The 24135-nt window shown below is 33.3% G+C and overlaps 1 long non-coding RNA gene across 1 annotated transcript; it reads left to right on the top strand.

The window, feature by feature from the left end:
* The first annotated feature begins 8868 nt into the window (after window positions 1–8868).
* LOC127851516 (uncharacterized) lies at window positions 8869–14098 on the top strand. The gene is made up of 3 exons (XR_008035806.1): window positions 8869–9017; window positions 10125–10246; window positions 11905–14098. It is a non-coding gene; the product is annotated as an uncharacterized LOC127851516 (long non-coding RNA).
* Window positions 14099–24135: the final 10037 nt, after the last annotated feature.

The raw sequence follows: 24135 nt of genomic DNA, 5'->3' as shown, positions 1-24135 counted from the left end.
TGAAAAAGGTATTGATAATGACGTCCTTCAAATCATCAACGTTAATAAAGATAAGGTCTAATGTTCCATCTTTGGAAGATCGTGACGGGATGTGACGTCTTATCTGATAATATTTTTTTTTTTTTTTTTTATTCAATATCATACATACAATGTAAACATGTATATGATCATACAACATAGTGATTGTACAAAGCAATAAAGTTCAGACATGTTATACAAGATATGCTAATATAATATATATTTTTTTAGAGAGAAAAGAAAAGAACAACAGAGGAATAGTTATGAAAAATGATAAGTTGTGTAAAGGCGGAAGAAAGCATACTGGGCTTGTGTGTTTTGTTGTATATTCACAATGGTCTTGTCAGATTGAAAAAAAAATAATAATAATAAAAAAAATAAACAAAACTATTTAAGAGAGATAAACTAGCATTAGAGTGAAATGTATATAAGTGGACAAAACATTATGAGAATTTAATCCGATTCCATTTTTGTTCAAAGATTTGTAATGTGTCATTTCTGAGGGCTATTTCTTTCTCAATCTGGATTTTTAGTTTAAGACTATGGACAAAACAATTAAAATTTGGTACTTGTTTTTTGTACTTCATGTTTAAGATAAAATATTTCATCAATATAACCATAAAATTCACAATATTATTACAGTCTATTGATTTCAATGAGTTAATTCCGAAACTTACATTTAAGAAAGATAGTTTAACGTTTAGTTGATGTTGTTCAAGAAAAGATATTAATTGATTCCAAATAGGCTGGATGTGTTTGCACTCCCAAAAAAGATGTTCTATAGTTTCAATGTTTTCACTGCAGAAGTCACACAGATTTGAGTTAGATAATTTGCATTTAAAGAGATATTTATTTGTAGCTATAATTCTATGGATGTATTTATATTGAAAATTTCTCAGTGTGCTTTCAATAGTTGCTTTATATGGCATGGTAAATATGTGTTTCCAATTAAGTTCATTTTCTCCAAAAAGGACTTGCCATTTAATTTGGATTTTGGAGTTTTCTGTAGGGTTTTTAATTTGTAGTGTGTAAAATATTTTATTTGTTTTGTTTTTTCTTCCAAGTATGTTTTCTACAAATGTTGTTTGAGTACATGGTGTATTATTTGTATTGATTTCAGATTTAATATGTATGGGTATGCTTTTGATTAGTGTGTAGTATTTCAGAAAATTATTTGAAGGTATTCCGTATATGTAGCATATATTATCAAAAGAGTAGAAATCCTTAATTCTGTAGTCATATAATTGGTCGACATATTTTATGCTTCGTTCAAACCAATCTTTATAGAAAAACGTCTTATTGTTTGAAGTTATGTCTTTATTGTTCCATAAAATAGTTTTACTGCTGTTTTGGGTTTCTAGATTATGAGTGACATCACTCCATGCTGATAGAACATCAGACAGAAATATGTTTTCGTTTGCAATTTCATGTAGGATAGTATTGTTGATGTTACATTCAAAGAGTAAAGAGTCACCATATTTTTTTAGGATTTTCTGGTAGAATAGTTTCCATGTACTCGTATTGGTATTATCTAGGTATCTTTTAACCCAGCTGCATTTGATTGCATTCAAGAATGAGTCAATGTTCGTTAATTGGATACCTCCATTTTCTACAGATTGAATTAACTGAGTTCGTTTTATTTTGTCAGGCTTACCGTCCCATATGAAATTAAATATTGCTGATTTTATATCGTTAATAACATCATTTGGTGGATTTGGGAGGACTGTTAATACTTAAATTAGTTTAGGAAGTGCAAACGTTTTCAATACTGTGTTTTTTCCGATTAGTGTAAGTTTACGGTGATGCCATGATTTTAAGCAGTTTTTAAAATTCTGTAATTTAGGTAGTATGTTTTTAAGAACTGTATCCTTTTCATTATTTGTGAAAGTAATTCCTAACGTTGTGGCTTCATCGGATGTCCAATGAAATTTCATTTCTTTTTTATATTGAACATTACTTTGTTTTAATTTACCTACTCGTAGCACAGTACATTTACTTTTGTTTAGTTTAAGACCCGATGTCATTCCGTAAAGGGTTAGCGATTCTATTAGGTTATGGAAAGAATCGTAATTGTCGTTTAAAAAATAAGTTGCATCGTCAGCAAATAGGGACTGTTTGATTTTTTCGTCGGGTTCAAGTGATATGCCTTTTATGTGTTTATTTGATTGGATGTGATGTGATAGGTACTCGATGCAAATAATAAATAGCGATGATGAGAGTGGACATCCTTGTCGAACCCCTCGTTCGATGTTGAAACTTTTTGAAAAGAAGCCATTGTTTATGATTAAACTGTTAATATCAGTATAGAATAGTTTGACCCATTGAATGAGACTTTCACCAAAGTTCATATTTTCTAAGCAAGAGAACATAAATGAATGATCAAGCGAATCGAATGCCTTTTCGAAGTCTGCAAAGAATATTAGACCAGGATCATTTGAATTGTTGAAATAGTTGATGCATTCTTGGATAAGACGAACGTTTTCACCAATGTAACGTCCTTTTATGAAACCAGATTGAGATTTTGAAATGATTAATGGTAATATTTTTTTTATTCTGTTTGCTATACTTTTAGTTGCAATTTTATAATCATTGTTTAGTAAACTAATTGGGCGCCAGTTCGATAAGGATTCTAAGTTTTTTCCAGGTTTTGGAATGAGTGATATTATACCTTGTTTTTGTAGCGTAGTTAGGTTTTCATTATTATATGAATAGTTTAGTGATTTAATTAAATGTGTTTTGATATCATTCCAAAATATTTTATAAAACTCAATGGTGATGCCATCAGATCCTGGACTTTTGTTATTTTGCATTTCTTTTAGTGCTAATCCACATTCATATTCATTTAGTAATCCGTCACACAATAGTTTTTCTTCTTGATTTAAAGCGTGATGTGTATTTTTAAAAAGAGTGTTATTTTCAACATTTTTTCGTTTATAGAGGGTTTCGAAAAATAAACGTTGTTCTTCTAGTATTTGAGTTCTGTTTGTTATATCTTTGCCATTGACTACTAATTTGTGTACAGTTTTTTGTTCGCTTCTACGTTTTTCAATGTTTGCGAAGTATTTTGTATTTTTTTCATTGTGTTCAACATGCTGTGCACGCGCTCTTAGTATTATTCCATTGAGATGTGTATGATAAATTTCATCTAATATTTGTTTTTTTAACGTTATTTCATTTTCAATGTCGGTGGTATCATTTGTGTTCGTTTGATGCAATTGTTTTTCAAGGGTTTCAATGGTTTTGATGGTTTCAGTTTCAAGTTTGTGTGTTTCTTTTTGTTTAAATGATGTGTATCTAATTGTTGTGTTGCGTATATTTCCTTTAATTACTTCCCATAAGGTATTTGGGTTTGCATCTTTATTATTTTGAACTGTATTTAATATTTCCTGTTTTATTTGTGTTTGATATTGTGTATCTAATAAGATGCTGTTGTTAATTTTAAAGTATCCTGGGCCTCTTTCAGGTTGTATATTATGCAGTTTAAGTTCAACTAGAGAGTGGTCAGTCATAAATCCTGGTTTTATGTTACATGTGTCAATAATGTTGCAAAGAGACTCAGATATTAAAAAATAGTCTAATCTACAAAATATTGTTGGTTTTGTGTTTGAGTGCCAGGTGAATTTTCTTTCGTTTGGATATATTGTACGCCAGATGTCTATCATATTGTAGTTTTCAATTATGTTATTTAAAATGTTTCTATTTTTAGGATGAGTATAAAGGTTGCCCTTCTTTTTATCTAATAATGGGTTTAGAACAGTATTGAAATCACCACCGACTATGATGTTTTTATCTTGATTATTATTTATAAAGGATTGTAGTGTTTCGTAAAAAGTGGAATCATCTATGTTAGGGCCGTAAACGTTGATTAATGTTAATTGTGTTTCGTGTATTTTGATATCTATACTCGCTTGTCTGCCAATTATTATTTCGTTAAAATTATCGACTGTGATCCCAATATTATTTTTTATCAAAAAGGCCACGCCTTGTTTATTAGAACGTTGACCACTAAGATAGATGTCTCCGTCCCATTCATCTTTTAAGGTTTGTCTTAAAGTATGTGTCAAGTGACTTTCTTGTAATAGGATTATACTATATTTTTTTTCGTCTAACCATTTGAAGATTTTTATGCGTTTGTCTTTATTATTTAGCCCTTTTACATTTAAAGTACATATCTTAATCATTTAAAGAAGTGGAGGGTGATGTAAATGATACTTTGTGTATGCTTGTCCAGTTGGTCCCTATTGCCCAGTTGGTTTCTAGTATAAGACATAAGATATCATTATATACAAACGAAAAAAGAAAACAAAAAATATGGATACAAACAGCTGAATAGTCCATAAAAAAAGAAGCAAACAGAAATAATCACAAAAATGAGAAGAAAACAACAATAAACGATTTGTCTCCAATAGAGACCTACATAAGCGCACTTCCGTACACTGGAAATGCACAAATTATTTGAAATAGTGATCTGAGTATAAAAATATATATATAACACCGTAGATTTATGGTAACTTATAATTATAATAATATACCAATACAAAAACTACTAAATTGTGTGTGGATGGTGGTTCGGTGCGTGTGTGTGTGTGTCTGTGTGTGTGTGTGTGCGCGCGTGTTGCCCGCGTGTGTTATGCGCCTATGTTGTGTATGTTCGTTGAAAGGAGTGTGCGCGCCGGTTCAGTTATGTGTGTGAATGCGCGCGTGTGTGTGTTTGCGCGTGTGTGTGCGTGTTTGTGTATGGTTTGTATGTGCGCGGCTGCGTGTGTGCGTGCACGTATTCGTGTGTGCGTGCTCGTGTGTGTGTGTGTGCGGGCACGAGCGCGCGCGTATATGTATGTGTGCGTGTTCTGGTTGTGTAAAACGCGTGTGTGCGTGTGCGCGTGTGTATGTGTGTGTTTGTCTGCGGTTGAGTGCGCGCGTATGTTCATGTGTGTTTGTGAGCGTGTATGTGAGTGTATGTGTGTATACATGCATGTGTTCTGTCTTATTGTTTTGCACTGTGTGTACCTGTATCTCGTAAAAAAACGTTGTAATAATTGATAACCTTAGGTTACAATAATGACTATAACATGACTATTACAATGACAAAATATGCATTCTTATACAAACATTTTGTGCTATTATTTGTCAAGAGGTTCACGACAGTTAAAAAGAACCTATGCACCTACTGTATTTGAAAATCATCTATTGATTATATATGTATATCTTCATTTATTGTTAAACACAATTAATGCAATCAGTACACGTTTTAATAAACTGTTTTCTACGAAACGTTTAACAAATATCAACATTACACGATATGTGCTAAGATCAAAGACATATACACGAAAACATTCGTATGTCCGTCGCATTGTCGATCTGAAATATACGAAAAACGAAACCTACTTAGATCGACTGACGGACATTCCCACGTTTTTGTTTGATAAGCAAACGTTTTATAAGCATTTTATACTTATAAAATGTAACTCCAGTATTTTCATTTTTACTGTATCTGGCCTGCAGTTAATCTAGTTCCGAAAACAAAATGAACTAGAGATACCACCAGATGTGTTTTTACTCATATAACAAAATTATGAGCGTCTTACTCTCAATAAATATTTTAATTTTTATTAACAAAAATGATTACAAAAATGTGTTGCCCTGTTTGGAAAGAGGTTAATTGACAACATAAGTGATGTGGAGTTGTAGAGCAAATACAATATACTGAAAATTACACAAATTATATAAAACACATATTTTCTGTATTTTATATAACACATATATACTACGCACCGCATGCTATGTACATAAATATAGGAATAGATACATATCCTCCTATCACAGCTCACGAGCGACATAAAAAAGCGCTTTTCCATACACTGGAAATACACAAAATAAAAAGTTTATATATAGCTCCGTAGATTGTATGTAACTTATAATAGTAGTAATGTAACAGTAAGAACTACAGAATTGTGTGGGGTGGTTCGGCGCGCGTGTGTTTGTGCGTGTGTGTGCGCGCATGTTGCGCGAGTATGTAGTGTGCGTGTGTTGTGCATGTACGTGTAAGGGTGTGTGTGCGCGGGTTCGTGCATGTGTGTGTATGCGCATGTGTGTGAATGTATGTGCGTGTGTGTGCGCGTGTGTGTATGTGTGCGTGTGTACGTGCGTGCGTGTGCGCGAGCGTGCATGCGTGTGTGTGCGTGTTCGTATGCGTGTGTGTGCGTGCGCGTGTGTTTGTGTGTCTGTAGTTTAGTGCGATTTTCTGTAACACCTATTCTAAGCAACGCCCGCTACATATATAAATATAGATATAGGTTAATATCTTTAAATATGCCACAGTTCATGCAAACATAAATACAAGTGAACAATGCAGACAATAATTATGTATATGATAAGCGAAAGTTAATTTTTTATAGATATAGATGAATACCATTATATCTTTTCAATGAGCTCGGTCAATGAACTCGGTCAGTGAATTCGGTCCATGGACAACAATGAACATAAACAACACAACACTGAGCTGGGACAAATGACAACACTGTCGCACAGTATTCTAAAGAAAACTATTTAAGCCACACATTTGTTCAGGACAATATAATTTCTCGATTGAACATTCAATAAATTTACACAAAAACTGGTATGGAAATCTCTATACAAACACATTTTTATAGAAACTGATATTTTAGTCAATAAGAGTACAGTGAATGAAGAATGTCATTCAATATTTAAACAGAACAGGCATTTAAAAACAACAACAAAAAACGTTTATGAATCAATGAAAAATGATATTTAAGTCAATAAGAATACAGTGAATGAAGAATGTCATTCAATATTTAAACAAAATACGCATTTAAAAACAACAATAAAAAAACGATTATGAATCAATGAAAACCTTGCAGTAACGGACCAAATGTTGGATACCGTTTGAATGATGCAAAAAGCACATTTTTTTTTAAAACAGAAAAAGGCAAAATGTCAGAATTTCTTAACACTAAATGGAAATTACTTCCTGGTCGCAAAGTTATATTGCAAATCCGAATTAGGATACAGATGTAGATATACTGGCCATAGAGGTATATTAAACAATGTAAAATATACTTCAACAAGTAAATTTTATTTGAAATATTCTGTATATACATCGATTTTAGCGATCTAGAGGGAACTTGTTTTGTTTGGTTTGTTTACCAGTAGTGCGTTCAGTTACAGCGAACGTTCGCTATAGTTCGCGAACGGTCGCGAACGTTCGCTACTGAACGCTCGGTTCGCCGCGAACGTTCGCGAACCGAAGCGAACCCTCTTGGGAGGTAGTTCGCTATAGATCGCTAGCGAAACCAAGATGGCGGACAAATAAATATGTTGTATTTGTTCAGTGTAACTTCGATAGTGTTTCCTTTTTTTTTTGTAGTACAAAAATGAATTGAACAATAAACAAAGTGTATATGAGGTTATGGGGATTCCGATAATGACGTCGCGTTTGCGCATCCTCAAATTTTGGCCGTCAACACTGCGGCCATTCTGCTTTTGTTTGCGTTTGATGATCCGCATCGTGATAAGATTTCAATCATATTCGAAACCCTTTTAAGAACAACAAAATACTCAGAAATTGAAATTCTTTCAGATTAAATAGAATCCAATGAATGAACACAAATAAGGACGAAAACAAACAACAAATTGATTGATTTTATGTAATCAACATAAAGAAACTATTTGAACCTATATGTCCGTAAAAACTGACCTTGTTGGAGATTAACTAAATCCTCTTGATACATGTAAATGTTTTTATTTAATTGTTCACACCAATTTTGACACTCCTTATTTCAGCATGTTTAACCACCCATTTAATAACTGCCCCTTCATCACAAACCGATTATCTCGATATGATCGGATACTGTCCAGACAATAACTAAGAAAACAGGGTGTCATAAACCCAGGGACCTATATTTGTATGACTCAGTATGGGGTCTTTAACCACATGTGTCTGGTCATTAAACACAATTTATGATACCTCCGTGTCATCTCTTGGCATATTAAGCCAAACACTTAACAGTTGCTTTAATAAAACATTTGAACATATTTAAAAAATAGGCGTACATTTGTCCGAAATGGATTAACAGGAACAATTAAGTATGTATATTAACCAGTTTAAACATAACACTAAAGTGTTTTATAATGAAATACATTTAAAATATTGTAGAAATTTACTGCTACACAATTATCGTATTTAACGGGTACCTGCAAACGTAAACTCCGATGTTATAACGTGTAAAGATCGTGCGTTTTTGCAGTGTTCGAAACATCATCGTGAAAACAAGCAATCGCGTTTGATCATAATACGGATATAAAATACTTGGGTAAAATAAATGTATAGATTATGGTATAATAAAATGCCAGATTTGTATCCCTCATTATCACTACAATAAGTTTTCAATATAGATGTGCATTCAAAGACAGTTCAATTCGCAAAATATGCAGGCGTTTTTTTCCATTTGAATGCTAAAATTTATTAACATTTTCATTAAATGTAAACGAAACGAAAATTCATTCAATGTAAAAGAAAATAACAACTACATTTGAAGATTGTAATGTATTGCGCTATTTTAGGGCTTTGTTTTATAACTGATTCAATGTACCTCTTACACTAAATTTCGATCGCTAATGAAAAATAACACTATCGCATCCACACCACTTATAATTATAATCAAATTATTATAGGTTTTATTATTTTTGAAATATCTGTTAGATAAGTACTTTCCGTGTTATTAGCGATTTCCGCCATCAACACCGCAATCAATTTTCTGGGAGCCGCCATCTTGAAACGTTCGCGCCGTTATCTGATAATATGCTTTGCTTAAAGACGCCATGTTACCAAACTATAACAATCGACACCTGTCTATGTAATGTTATGTTAACGCAAAATTTAAGCTATAAGTAAAAGGTTTATGTTGCTTTAATAGTTTTTACTTCAAAAAGCGTTTGAATCGGAACACTCAGTAACCAATGTTTTACCCACATGGAGAGGCGTAAGTTGTGTTTTGTCACTTTCTATGTTGATAAGTATGACAAACCTTTAAACATAACACTTAATATCAAAAACCTTGTATGTTCTTTTAATTAAAGGCCGGCGATAAGGAATTGATAATTTCAACATAGTTGCTTTACAATTGTGTGATACTATTTGTATATTTGCATGCTTTATTCATTGTTTAAATCTATTGATTTTTAGCTCGGCTGTTTTCGGAGTAAACCCGAGGTTATGTCATAGCCAGCTCGTCGTCCGCCGTTTGCCGTCCGCGTCTTGCTTAAACCTAAACACTTTGTTAAGGTTTTGGACATTGGCTCTGAAATCAAAGTGCTTCAATCTACAACTTTGAAATTTCATATGTAGCTGCACCTTGATTAGTTCTACATGCCACACCCATTTTGGGATCACTAGGTCAAAGGTCAAGGTCACTGTGGCCTCTAAAAAAATAATCTGACAAGCTTTCATTTATCCAAAACTGCACCCGCAGCCGAGCGCGGTACCCGTTATGCGGTACTCTTGTATTAATACCATAACTAATAACCATAACTAATTTAAGTACAATAACAGCTTGAAGTAATTCATCAAAATAAAAAAAATCATTTTCTACCACATGAACTCCATTTGAAGGGCATCTCTTATCGAAGTAACGTATGACATAAAAGTGGGAGTATGGTTCATCTTTATGCACTCATAAGATGTTTATTTGAATGATTGTCAAGAAATTTATTGAAATTTTGTTTGTCAACTTGCAGCTGGTTTAATTCGATCTCTTTGGATACATGCGTATGGATTTAAATTCATTCTTTCATATTCAACAACCATCGATCGGTTACATAACTAATACATAATTAAATACCGAAGACTTTCTCAAACTCAAGACGACATCCTTACCGTGTACAAGCCGAACTTTTATGCATAATTATTAAAGTGTTTAGTCTAATGCCGATGCAAAATATACTACGGAACAATTAAGGAAAATCGATCAAAGCTTAATGAATAAAAGTATATAATTGAGTCAGTGTTAAAATTTATTAAGCTTTGATCGATTTTCCATTATTGTTCCGTAGTATATTTTCAATTTCCAACTTTTTTCGTCGCGGGTTAGCTGCATGGTCGAGGATTCGTTTGCGGAAAGGATGACTATAACACCCCCGGAAACCCGACATGCTGTGAGAAGTTGGACATGCTAGGAGATGTAGCCGATATATTTTAAAGAATTTCGGTAGGGTATGTAAATCCAGTTCTATAACTGTTTAAAGGCATTTTTGAAATTAAATATATTTTGGTGCATACAAAGGAGGTATTACCATGTATGTTAGAAAAATCCTTGTAATTAATATTCAGGATTTATTGAAATATGGCCATTTAAAGTCGACGATGCAGGGATTTGTCCCATATTTTGCACTTTATTTACAAATTTCTGAAAAGGTATGCCAGTGAAGAAGTTTTTTCACCGACAATTATATTAACCAATGTCCCCGAGTAACATATCCGCCAGGGTTTCTTAAAAAAGTTCGTATTGGTGAAAAAAATCGACTTTACATTCAACATGTTGACGAAAAAATTATATGACATGGTGCTGTACAAAGATGTCGAGCTATGACATGTGTAAAGTTCATTTATAAACTTAAAAGCTCACTATTACAGCTGATTTATGCCCACTCTGACGCATTGTAGATCACTTTCATTGAACTTTGAGGTTTTATAATCATATCCGTTCTGAAGCTAAATTAATTTCCAGCTTATTTGTATCTTTTTTTAGTGTTTGAAAATCATTGTAAATGTAAAGCAATTGATTCATACAGGTAAAAATATACGTCCGGTAGGCAATCTAAACATTTATAATAATATGTTGTGCCTATAGTCCCAATTAAGCTCGATTGGTCATTGTCGGCTCGGGTACTACTAACACGTACCTCGGGTACTCTTAACTATACTTACATGTACCCCGGGTACGGTATTAAAAATATACTAAAACGTACCCGGGAATTTGAACGCTAAATCGGTCGTTGTCGGCTGTTTTTTTTTAACTAATTATGTTCACATTTATGTCAAATTTTCTGATAAATAGCCGCTATATTATCGAAACTCATACTCAAAAAGCATGTTGAAGCAGTTTTTTAACAGAGAAGTTTGTTTAAGATAAACAATATCGTTTTACGGTAATCGTTAGCGCGTTTTACGACATCGGATTTTAGGCGGGAATACAACTCAGGTACAGTCTAATATCGACCGGGTACGTTTAAGTATATTACCGTACCAGGGTAACATGTAAGTATACTTAAAGGTACCCGGGGTACATGCAAGTAGTACCCGAGCCGACAATGACCAATCGAGCCCCAATTAAGGGCGGTAGACTTTCATAAATGTGAACTAAATTTGGATCTATTATACATGACTTCAAGTTGACAGCTTTGCAAACATCTCCGACAATGCACGCGTGTAAATGTTTGTTTCTTTTCGTTCTTTTTGGTAATGATATATGCAAAAAAATAAACATTTATTTTCAATACCAAATCCACGCCTCCTTCTTATGTGTATTTGCATAGATAACACGCATTTTTCATCTGATGAAGCCCCAAGCCTTGAAGGAATATATTCAGCCAGATTTCAGCAAAGTATAACCTCGTACACTCGAATTTTCGCCATCGTACTATGGCGTTGTCGCATTGTCGCCATCGTATTGTCGCACTGTCGGCATCGTGCTTTCGCATTGTCGTCATCGTATTGTTTTACTGTCGTCATCGTAATATCGCATTGCCGAATTGTCGCCCTCTTGATTTGAATGTGTAACCACAATGGCCCCTCACGGTATTCCGTACTCTCATATTTGCAAATTATACACTGTTAAATTATAACCTATATCTCATTTTTTTTTGTTTCAGGTCAACATGTTTGCCTTCACTTGCTTTTACTGTCCCAAGAAGTTGATATCATTGAAAGAAAATGTCAAACACATTACATTAACAAATGTCACAAAAACGACACACTACGTTACAAGCAGCTGGATCTTGATAGTGCTACCGGATTATTCGGTTATCGGACTCAAACATATGAAGGTAAATAACAAGACGGCAAAACCCTCGAGTAACCACCATGAGTCTGATGTCCTTGACAATGAGTTGCGCCAATTGAATGAGACTATACAAGTTGTTCGCAAAGAGAAGCAAATTCGTCATTCTATCCAGAGCCAGGAATCAGATATCAAGGGTATTTTGACTGACTTTATGAAATCTGTTTCTGAACAAATACTCGAACTTAAATATGAATTAAAAGAACACGTAAAGAAAACGTCGGCTCAAATGGAAGAACTTAAAGACATCACTTGCGGCCTCAAAAAACACCATAGTCTTTGCTGTAATGATATTTCCTCAAAAATGAAGGACGTTGCTGAAGAATCAGAGTCAGTTAAAACCCAAATGAGTGTACTAAATGAAGAACTTCTCAAAAGATGGCAATCGTTTACCGACTCTATCAAAACTCAGTTGTCTGCTATTACAGATCATAAGAAAGAAAATCATCATTCAGTACTGTCACAAGCTACAAACCAATTACCATCCAATATAAACAGAGAAACAAGTCTTCGTGCAGATCTTTCAGCAAGCACATTTCCATCCCCTTCTAGCATTGAACCACGGTGAACTCTCATCATCGATTTTGAAAGGAATCAAAAAGCTCGGGTTAAAACGCGACGTTGATATACGCACTTGTCCTGGAAACACTCTTAACGGGATTCAGTCGCAACTAAATAAACTGAATTATACTCAGTACGAAAAAATAGTGGTGTATGCAGGCGGTAATGATGCCGCTTCCGGTTCCTCCCAAAAGACGTTGTACAACGATGCCAAAGCTCTACTGCAGGACATTAAAAATAAATCATCATCGTGTCATATCTTCATATGTACTGTCTGTCCGCGAACTGACGCTGATGTCGTTCCATTGAATGATCTTTTAAAGCAGTTAAGTGATGAATTTAAGACGCAAATTATCGACTGTCATCAATCGTTTGTGTTCGAAAATGGAACTACTGCCAGGAATTTCTATTGTCGGGATGGTATTCATTGAATAGGTCTGGAACAAGTGTTCTAATTGCGGCGCTCCATCGTGAAATACCAATCACGCGCCAAGTTGCCGGAAACAGCATAGCAACTGATCAACGACGGTTTGACTCTCTTAGGGACGAATGCTGCCAAAAGCATATTGCAATTTGTGTGGCTTGAATAATCACGACACAAATGACTGCTACCGGAAATGGCGTCGATCGGACAGTTACCATAGCAACTTGTGGTCCGAGTCTATGAGATACGGACGATATCGCCGTCAGAGCACGGTCCCAGCTGAACAACGGGCTGCATAGGACATTCGCATCAGGCCATCACACATTTCAAATCCTGAGAGCGGTACTGTTAATTATAATAAATTTGACGTTTTGAATAGCTTATGTATAGAATGTAATAACTGTGTATGCAAATGTGATTCTGACACTATCATTTAAAATACGATTGTATCAAATGAAGCTGTTTACTTAGTATCAACTATTAATGATAAAAATACGCTATTAAAAAGTAGCACTACCATTGAAAAAGAGAATGGTTTTTCTAATGAAAATTGTAGTATTATTACAGAGTCAACTTTGGATTTTAATTTCACTAATAGTGGATTACATGTTGTTTGTTTAAACATTCAACACATATTACCAAAGATTGATGAAATCAAATATGTACTTTATAATTCGGATATTCACATATTAGGACATATTGAAACATTTTTGAATGCTAAAATATTAGATAGTGATATACAAATTCCAAATTATAATATTATTCGCTGCGACAGAAACATTCGAAAGGGTGGAGGCATATTAATTTATATTAAAGATAACATACCTTTCCAACATAGATTGGACTTGAACGTAAATTCTCTAGAATCAGTTTGGATTGAAATAATGTTTCCTCAAACAAAATCATTCTTAATAAACTTTGTATACAGACCACCGGATTCTACAATTGAATGGATATCGACATATGAATCTACTTTTAAAAATGCTTATAACTTAATTGATAAAGCATTTTATATATTAGGAGATTTAAACATAAATTTTCTTTCTGACAAAGATGTGTTCAGTAATAATAAATGGTCTTCTTTTGTAATAGCAAATGGACTCCAACAAATGGTCAGGCAACCAACACATCAAACACTATAATTGATCATTTGTATACTAATCGTCCGGATCGAATCATGGAAATGTTTGTATCGTCCTATAGTATAAGTGACCACTTTCCAGTGTGTTTCACCCGAAAGACACGTTATAAACTATCTAAAAATACGCATTTAACAAAGGAATATAGGCAATTCAAAAATTTCAATAAATCAAACTTTCAAAATTATTTATTAATGTCAAATGTAGAACATACTGAAACAATAGCAGATCCAAATACTTCACTTACTTATTTACTAAATAAAATTAATGAAGCGCTAAAGGTTCACGCACCATTAAAAACAAAAATAATAAAATCTGATCGTCTGCCCAGCTGGTTTACAGCGGAAATTAGACAAGAAATCAAAGTTCGCGATTGGTTAAAAAAGCATCATAAAAAAGATGAATACAAGAAACAGCGAAATCGTGTAACATTCTTAATAAGAAAAAATAAGAAGCAGTTTTATAACCAATCGGTGAAGGAAATTGCATCAGTTCAGCATATATGGAATACTCTTAATGCTTTAACAAAACCACAAACTTCACTAACTCTTCCAGGATAAATAATAAAAATATTGAAAATGTTGATGATATCTTAGAAGAATTTAACAATCATTTCATCAACATTTCCCATATAGTTTCGAAAAGAAAATATGACCCACACATTTATCAAACTTTTAAAACATTTTTAAACAAAAAAAATAGGAATGAATGTATTTGACATTCCTCAAATTACGATATTTGACGTTCGGAAAATAATAGACTCTCTCAAAATATCCAAAGCTGCCGGAATAGACAATATTGGCGCTAAAATTCTCAAATATTGTGGGGATACCATTGTATGTCCGATTACTTCTATTATTAATAATTGTATAAATGCTGGAATTTTTCCTGACCAGCTTAAAGATGCATATGTTTTGCCAATACATAAAGGTGCAGATAAAAGTGATCTTAACAATTATAGACCAATTTCTATTCTCCCAACAATTTCGAAGATATTTGAGAGACACATTACAAATCAACTTAAATCATATCTTGACAAGAATGAACAACTCCACAGTTACCAATCTGGTTTCCGCCAAAATCATTCCTGTCAAACATTCTTGATTCGCCTCGTAGATTCTTGGTTACAGTATATTGATTCTGGTCGCATGGTTGGGTCAATTTTCCTGGATCTCCGGAAAGCTTTCGATTTAGTAGATCATGACATTTTACTTGAAAAACTCAGCATGTACCATTTTTCTGACAATGCTCTTGCTTTAATAAAATCTTATCTTTCTAATAGAAGACAGTGTATTAAAATAGGTTCCAGACAATCGTCGTGTCAATATATCAAAACCGGTGTACCACAAGGCTCTATACTTGGGCCAATTTTATTTCTTATTTACATTAATGACATCCCATCCTTCGTTAAAAATTCAACAATTGATCTTTACGCAGACGATTCAACATTACACGTATCGGATTATAACATTCATAATATACAATTAAATTTTGCAGAACGATTTGGACAGAATAGCAACATGGTGTTCCTTTAATAATTTGTCAATTCATCCAAACAAAACTAAATGTATGCTTTTATCAAAAGCTCGTTGTTCTACTGACAAGCTTAGACTTAATATTAATGGCATACTCCTTGAACAAACCAAAGAATTTAATTTTACTAGGAGTTACGATTGATGAGCATCTTACATGGCAATCTCACATAAACAGTGTATGTCGTAAACTTAACTTTAAACTGGCCTTATTAAAACGAATTAACTATTTTATTAACTATGAAACAAAAAAACTATTTTACAACTCATATATATTAACGACTATGGATTATTGTTGCGCATTATGGTGTTCAGCAACACAGTCACACTTACGTAAAATACATTCGATACAAAAACGAGCTGCTAAAATAATACTGAATAAACCATATTCAACTCCTTCAGCTCCCTTATTCAAAGAACTTGGTTGGTTGATATTCAATAACAGATGTACTTTCCTAACTGGGTCTATTGTTCATAAGTTTGTAATAGGCACAATGCCCTCTTATTTCAATAATGTTATACACATCTCAAATAACAATGTGTACGCTCTTAGATCCATCACACACACTGATATATCATCTATTCCGTTTAAAACAAATTATGGAAAACGAGCGTTTTCGTTTCGGTCACGAACCATATGGAATTCAATTCCAATAAGCATCCGACAAGTGTCTTCGAATACTACATTCAAAATAAAATTTAAAGACTACCTACAAACAAATCATTGATATATATGTATGCTCATTTGTTAATTTTTCTATGTTAATACTTTGTTGTGATGTGTCTGATGTGATTTATTTGAAAGATTAATTTTTGAAAGATTGATTTTTGTATCACATTTTGCATATTTTGTATTATCATAATCATCACCGTAATCATTATCATCGTCGTCGTTGTCTTCGTCGTCGTAGACGTCGTCGGAATTGATAAGGAAGTTATTATAACATTTAACTGTATAGTTCATTTTCTTTTTTCCCTTGTATGTTCGTATGCATGTTCAAAATATATACTTGTGTTTTGTTACTGAAGACCACATTGTAAAAAAGATATTATTTCTTAATGTGAATTCTTTGTGAAATAAAGTTATTATTATTATAAGGGGTTACTCCATCTACCCATACAATTGTAGTCATAGACGACAAGTTAGTAACCGAAAGAAGACTCAACACAACACAAAACTCGAATGAAAACGGTTCTGGTAGAATATGCTTAATTGAAAAATGCGTATTATCTATGCAAATACACATAAGAAGGAGGCGTGGATTGGGTTTTGCAAATAAATGTTTATATTTTGCATATATCACTACAAAAAAGAACGAAAAGAAACACACATTTACACGCGTGCATTGTCGGAGATGTTTGCAAAGCTGTCAACTTGAAGTCATGTATAATAGATCCAATTTTAGTTCACATTTATGAAAGTCTATCGCCCATAATTGGAACTAAAGGCACAAAATATTATTATAAATGTTTAGTTTGCCTACCGGACGTATATTTTTACTTGTATGAATCAATTGCTTTACATTTACAATGATTTTCAAACAATAAAAAAAGATACAAATTAGCTGGAAATTAACTTAGCTTCAGAGCGGATATCATTATAAAACCTCAAAGTTCAATGAAAATGATCTTCAATGCGTCAGAGTGGGCATAAATCAGCTGTAATAGTGAGCTTTTAAGTTTATAAATGAACTTCACACATGTCATATCTCGACATCTTTGTACAGCATCATGTCATATCATTTTTTTCATCAACACGTTGTATGTAAAGTCGAATTTTCCCACCAATGCGAACTTTTTTTAAGAAACCCTGGCGGATATGTTACTCGGGGACATTGGTTAATATAATTGTCGGTGAAAAAACGTTTTCACTGGCATACTGAAAATTGTAAATAAAGTGCTAAATATGGGACAAATCCCTGCATCGTCGACTTTAAATAGCCATATTTCAATAAATCCTAAATATTAATAACCAGGATTTTTCTAACATATATGGTAATACCTCCTTTGCATGCACCAAAATATATTTAATTTCAAAAATGCCTTTAAACAATTATAGAACTGGATTTATTTATCCTACCGAAATTCTTTGAAATATATCGGCTACATCTCCTACCATGTCCAACTTCTCACAGCATGTCGGGTTTCCGGGGATGTATAACAAATAAAAAACTGACCGGAATATTGATTTAAACAGAAGTATACAGAGTAAGGTCAATTTTTGAAACTTGACGTTTGCTTTTATTTTCAGATATTTTGATAACTTTGCTTCTTTCAACTATTTTACCTCAGGCGTGTACGTATATCAGCAAACAGAATACCATCTCTTAAATAATTCACACGTAAAAAGGCAAAATCTCTACAATGCATTAAATACCATGGTGAATATATGTACAAGTATACCATATTTTCTTTCAACTTTCATATATTCTAATGTATTCGAATTCAATCGTTCATCAATACAGCACGTGTAAACGAAACGGACTCGTAGATGTGAGCATGCATCAGAATTCACAGAATTTTTTTAATACGGTCTTTGTGTACAATATTATTGTCATTAACACGGTACATATGTAAGTGAATGTGTCATAAACACAGTATGCTATAAAATCCGGTAAATAGGTATATGTGTGTACTACGCGATTGTGTGTTTCCTGTCCAGTACCCAGTAGGCACCCAACGTTGCTGCAACGTTGTATTTAGATTGCATTCAAACGTTGTAGTTTGGTTGTCACAATGGTGTATATGAAACTTTTCCTGACGTTTTTTTTCCAAAACGTTGCTGCAATGTTGTATTTAGGTTGCATTCAAACGCAGTTTTTTATGTAAATTATTTTGAGCTCATCTATTTTTTGAAAAAAAAGAGCTATTGTCATCACCTTGGCGTCGGCGTCGGCGTCCGGTTAAGTTTTGATTTTAGGTCCACTTTTTCATAAGGAATCAATGCTCTTGCATTCAAACTTGGTACACTTACTTACTATCATGAGGGGACTGGGCAGGCAAAGTTAGAAAACTCTGGCTTGCATTTTGACAGAATTATGTGCCCTTTTTATACTTAGGAAATTGAAAATTTTGGTTAAGTTTAATGCGCAATTTTGTTTATTACACGGGTGTTATTACACAAGTTATATAACTGTGAAATGACGTCATATTTCTGACGAAATAACGGCATTGTTCCCGCGAATTTCTTCAGTTAAACTCTTTTACAATGTGAATACACGGTGAATAAAGCATAAAATAAAAATAAAATTTGTTGGTCATGTTATAAATAGAATCTTAGATATTTGGTCATTTTGTATTGAATTTATTAAACTCGTTATCTCGGCAAGCCTCGTTTGTATCTTTATTTAGATGACTCGTTTAATAAATTCAATACAAAACGACCACTCATGCAAGATCCTATATTTACGCCCACGCTCATTTTTAAGATTGTTCTATGAAGAACTACAAGTCAGTGTCGGCTGAATAAATCGTGACATGGACAACACTTATCAGTTAGTTACGCGTGTACATGGTTTCATATAGCATACATAAGTTCTTATTAGTGGTTTAAATGGTCAACAAGAATGATTTTCCAAATGTTCATGGTGGTGCTGTGCCAATTACTTTGGGTGCATTCGTTCGTGCTTAACAATCAGCCGCTTACCGTTCAGGATGTTATGATCGAAGTACTCCACTTACAACAAGAAATCTCAGCATTGAAGAGCCAGCTAACAGCTATTCAAAGCTCCCCTTCAACTAGTAAGTTTTTTTTAATTGTTTATCAATATCATTCATTTGCAACTTTTCGCTCCAGTGTATGTACTATCGGTCATTTTGAAATCAGCGCATTAAACAGTCGGCCGAACAATACATAACATTTAATTAACGACCTTGTTATACAGTATATTTTATCCAAATGTATACCCTTAATGTATGTTTCATTAAAAAAAAACGTATACAGATTAATCTTTATTGTCCAAAATGAAAAAGCGGTTCAAAAAGTGTCTGCAGTTTTGTTAAACCGATATGACAATATTGCTCTACAAAAGTAATATCCCTTTTAATTGTTACTAGTGTAGAGAACTTGTCATATCTGAATATCAAAACCGCAAACTCTTCAACACAGATTACAAATGCAAATATTATAAACATTAATTGATTAAACTATGTTTTTAATTGCTAACGGTCATAGAAATATTATTGTTCACTTTGACCCGCTTCTTCATGTTTGACTATACAAATATATCTGATATACATGCATATTAAATTAATTGAACATATGCCTGGGTTGCCTGTACCCCCCCCCCCCCCCCCCCCCCCCCCCCCCCCCCCCCCCCTCCCACGAAAGGGACTTATGGGATTTTATGAAAGCACCTTACCAACAACTTTAGTTTGCTGAATGGACGCACAATTGTGGACGCATGATTGTGGTTGGTTACATTTTACTGTCGTATTTTGAAGTCGAATGATTAAAATTAATATAGTAACTAAAGGTCAAAGGTCGAATAAAGCATGTTAATCTTAAAGTACAGCTTTTCTGGTTATATTTTCCTTTATGTATTAAAGAATTTCAAAATAACTTGCATACATTAACCATAAACATTATTGTATTTGCATTGTACTGATGCACTTTGTCTTTTGTTTACCTCAATTTAAATGGTCATAGGCGTTTTGCCGATATTCCAATCAAAACTTAGAGCTTGAATATTACATCATATATTATTAGTTTATACACAGTGTTGCAAACTATATTGGCACAAAAGTTACCCTTATTAAGATAAAATATAAACTGTTTTACAATGTTAACAATGTTTTAAAATGAAAATTTGTTTGACAGATCACATTATTCTATTTATTAGCATTTATTTATTTATTTTGACTGGCATTTGCACCACGCCATTTGTTAAATTTATATGTGACATTATGCTTTGAAATAAACAAGAACATTAACAGTTAAAGATAAAGATAAGAAAGATATAAAGAATTTCAATATAGAAATGCCGGATTGTTAATAACATTTGACAACACTCGAAAAGTTTGATAAATCTTAAAATTCGAGATACCAGACTCGATCATTGGTCTTTACGAGGACTAATAATCTTTTCCCAATCTTTGCTTGTGCGCAACAGAGAAAATGCAACTTGCAAGTAATTTCGAATAAAGTGACTGACTTGTGTTATTTGATATATAATCTATTATGACTTGTGTTATTTGATATATAATCTATTTTTGATATATAATCTATTATATGAAACTGATATTTAATTTGTAAACGTGAAATAACATGTAACTGTGTATAATGAATTTATGTATATCCTCAAACACATTCTTATTCATTATTCTTATAAAAGCCACATAACGTATTACATTTAATATATGACAAAACTAAGCAAAAAACACAAAGTCTTATGGTGGTGCAAGCAGCGGTTCACTGGATAATACAAACCAGCTTTTAAACAAAACAGTGAATACAGCAGTACAGCATAATACTGATTTGACTTAGACCGCTCTATCAATGTGCCTGTTTCGTAAAGCTAATGAATTATTTATGAATGAATTATAATGAATGTCATTACACGTATTAAGTTTTGTTTTAAATCTGAAATAAAACTGCGTACCTAGAAAATAATATGCTCCTTTTTCCACTTATTATAAGCAATGGTACTCTATGAAAAGAATACAATGTGTCTGTGGTTTTGATATTATGTAATAACTATTTAAGAAAGATCCTTAATAATTATGAACTACCGGTAATTAACAAATGCAGCTTGGAATAAACACGTTGCCTTTATGGCATCTCTAACAAACAACGTTCAGTGTACAGGAGAAGCTCCGGTTATCTTCGACCACGAAAGACTTGATACTCAGATGGCCTACGACGTCCGACACGGAGTTTTCCGCGCACCAATGTTGGTTGGATATGATTTCTGTTTTTAATACACGCGTACGCTCTAAAGTATAATATTTGTTATTAATTAATATGTTACACATATGAACATGTTCTCTATCAATAATGGTTAATGACATAGAAATAGATCTGGTCATAAATATAATGCACTTTTTCAGGAATGGAACATATGCATTCAGTATGACGCTAATGGCACAAGCAGGAAAAATGGTCTATGCACATATGGTTCGGAATTCGGTATCTGAACGTATTGGATACGTCTTTATAAACGCAGACCCTGACCGAGCGCAAGAGAGATCTACGTTTATTCTCGTTGACCTAACAGTCGGGGATGACGTCTGGATAGCTTGTTTACCCGGAGAAACATCTGACATAGATGGCGGTCACTTGGGGCTTCATTCGTTTTTCTCTGGATTCCTTGTTAATTAAAGCGTCTTTTGGAATTCCTTTATACTTTTGCGAAATTATCTTTAGCATCTTCAAAGCTTATCTGAGCACAACAAACTCAATGTGTGCTGTTTTGGGCACTCTGTGTCCGTCGCAAGGTACCCAGCCATGTATATATAACGTGTTACCATTCTAAAGGTCAATATTTGTGCAAAACTCCTTAATTAATTTGGACAGAATGATTATTGTTTCAATACCTAAACCATGTCCGATATTTAAATTAGTGGGGTATGAAAATTGGGTGGCCATATCAAGTCTAAACAAGTCTAAAATTGTAACCACTCTATGTGGTAAACTTGGTAAAGAATCGATCTTGAATCCTGACATATGTTAGCAATATCAAGACAAGGCTCGAGTTTGGGACCGCTTGATCTGCATAACTAATTTATGTGTAGTTCAAGAGTAACGGGTGAAACTGTAATATCTATATTTTATAATTGCTGATATGTGTGTGAAGGCATCATGTTGTACTTGTGCGTATTTGAATTTTTATGACGGTAAAGCAACGTACTATTTCATGAACCTCGCCTCAATTTCATTAAAACAACAGATTACGAAAGGCCATACAACAGTGAAGCGTGATCTATATCATTAAATGACTTTTCTTGATTTTCTGTTTCAGTCTTAGCGACGTTTCTAAAGTTAAATTACTGATGATATGTATGATAATTGTTTGTTGTTCCTGTACATACCTAGTTAAATACCAAGTTTGTGTAATGTGCTATTTATCGGATAGAAGCATTCGTGTACTTCAATACTAATTTTAAATTAATCAAATTTAAGCAACACTATCGGTGATGCGGCGTCGTGTACATATGGACAGCTATCGCAATGTAGGACACGCATGTAGATATCTACAAATAAATCGCGCATATATTTAGTTTGATTATAATGGTATGTATTTATCGCATTTTGCTCACTCACCCACCTCCTTTCCCCCGCAATCGTCTTTAAGCCTGTCTGACCCTCCCTCAGATTACCCATTAAGTCGAAATAGCATCCACCTTATGATTTATAAAGGAACAACCTCTCAAATTTAGGACAGCATATCCGACACGATATGGTACACGTACACGAGTGTTTTCATATGTAATTGTTAGATTTATTCACAATATTATATTAAAATTAAATATTAATTTTAAATATCCTAATAAAAATATGATTTTGGCTTACACTAAATTGAAAAAAATATATAACAAAATAATATGAATGTGACTGCAAATTAATTGTTTATCGTCTGTCTGTCTGTCTGTCTGTCCGTCTGTCCGTCTGTCTGTCCGTCTGTCTGTCTGTCTGTCTGTCTGTCTGTATGTCTGTCTGTCTGTCTGTCTGTCTGTCTGTCTGTCTGTCTGTCTGTCTGTCTGTCTGTCTGTCTGTCTGTCTGTCCGTCCGTCCGTCCGTCCGTCCGTCTGTCTGTCAGTCCGTCTGTTTGTCTGTCTGTCTGTCTTTCTGTTCGTCTGTTTGTATGTCCGTGGTCCGTCTGTCTGTCTGTTGGCTGTTTTCTTTGGTCTGCAGTATACATTTCTAAACACTGTTTGATAAATTAAGTTATTGAACTACTTTTGTTAAAGTTATCAAACTTACTCGAATATACTAACCACTATCAACAATCAACCACTTTGATATCACAACTATAGTTGTAAGCAATAACATTTTCTTATTCCACGTTGATCAAACTGACTTCAAATATTCAACACCATATCTCAGTGGGGTTTGCTGTACTTAATTAAGATAATTATCAAACATTAAAGCGCTTATCCGACATTTTAGGTTATGTTATATTATTATCTTTATTAGTAATGTCGGAGTAAAGTCCAGAGGTTTCACGTTCATAAAGCACGAGATTTGTGAAAAGGAATACAACGACTTTTTATATTTTTATATTTTATACAAATCATCTGAATAGATCACTGCAACAATATATATATATATATATATATATATATATATATATATATATATATATATATATATATATATATATATATATATACAAACGAACTTGTTAAAATAATCAAAACCAGATTGTTAATTTTTTAAATATAAATGG

Source organism: Dreissena polymorpha, chromosome 11 (genome assembly GCF_020536995.1).
Source record: "Dreissena polymorpha isolate Duluth1 chromosome 11, UMN_Dpol_1.0, whole genome shotgun sequence".
NCBI classification, from domain to species: domain Eukaryota; kingdom Metazoa; phylum Mollusca; class Bivalvia; order Myida; family Dreissenidae; genus Dreissena; species Dreissena polymorpha.
The sequence above is the reverse complement of the archived record's forward strand: the minus strand, read 5'-3'. Positions and strand labels throughout refer to the sequence as shown.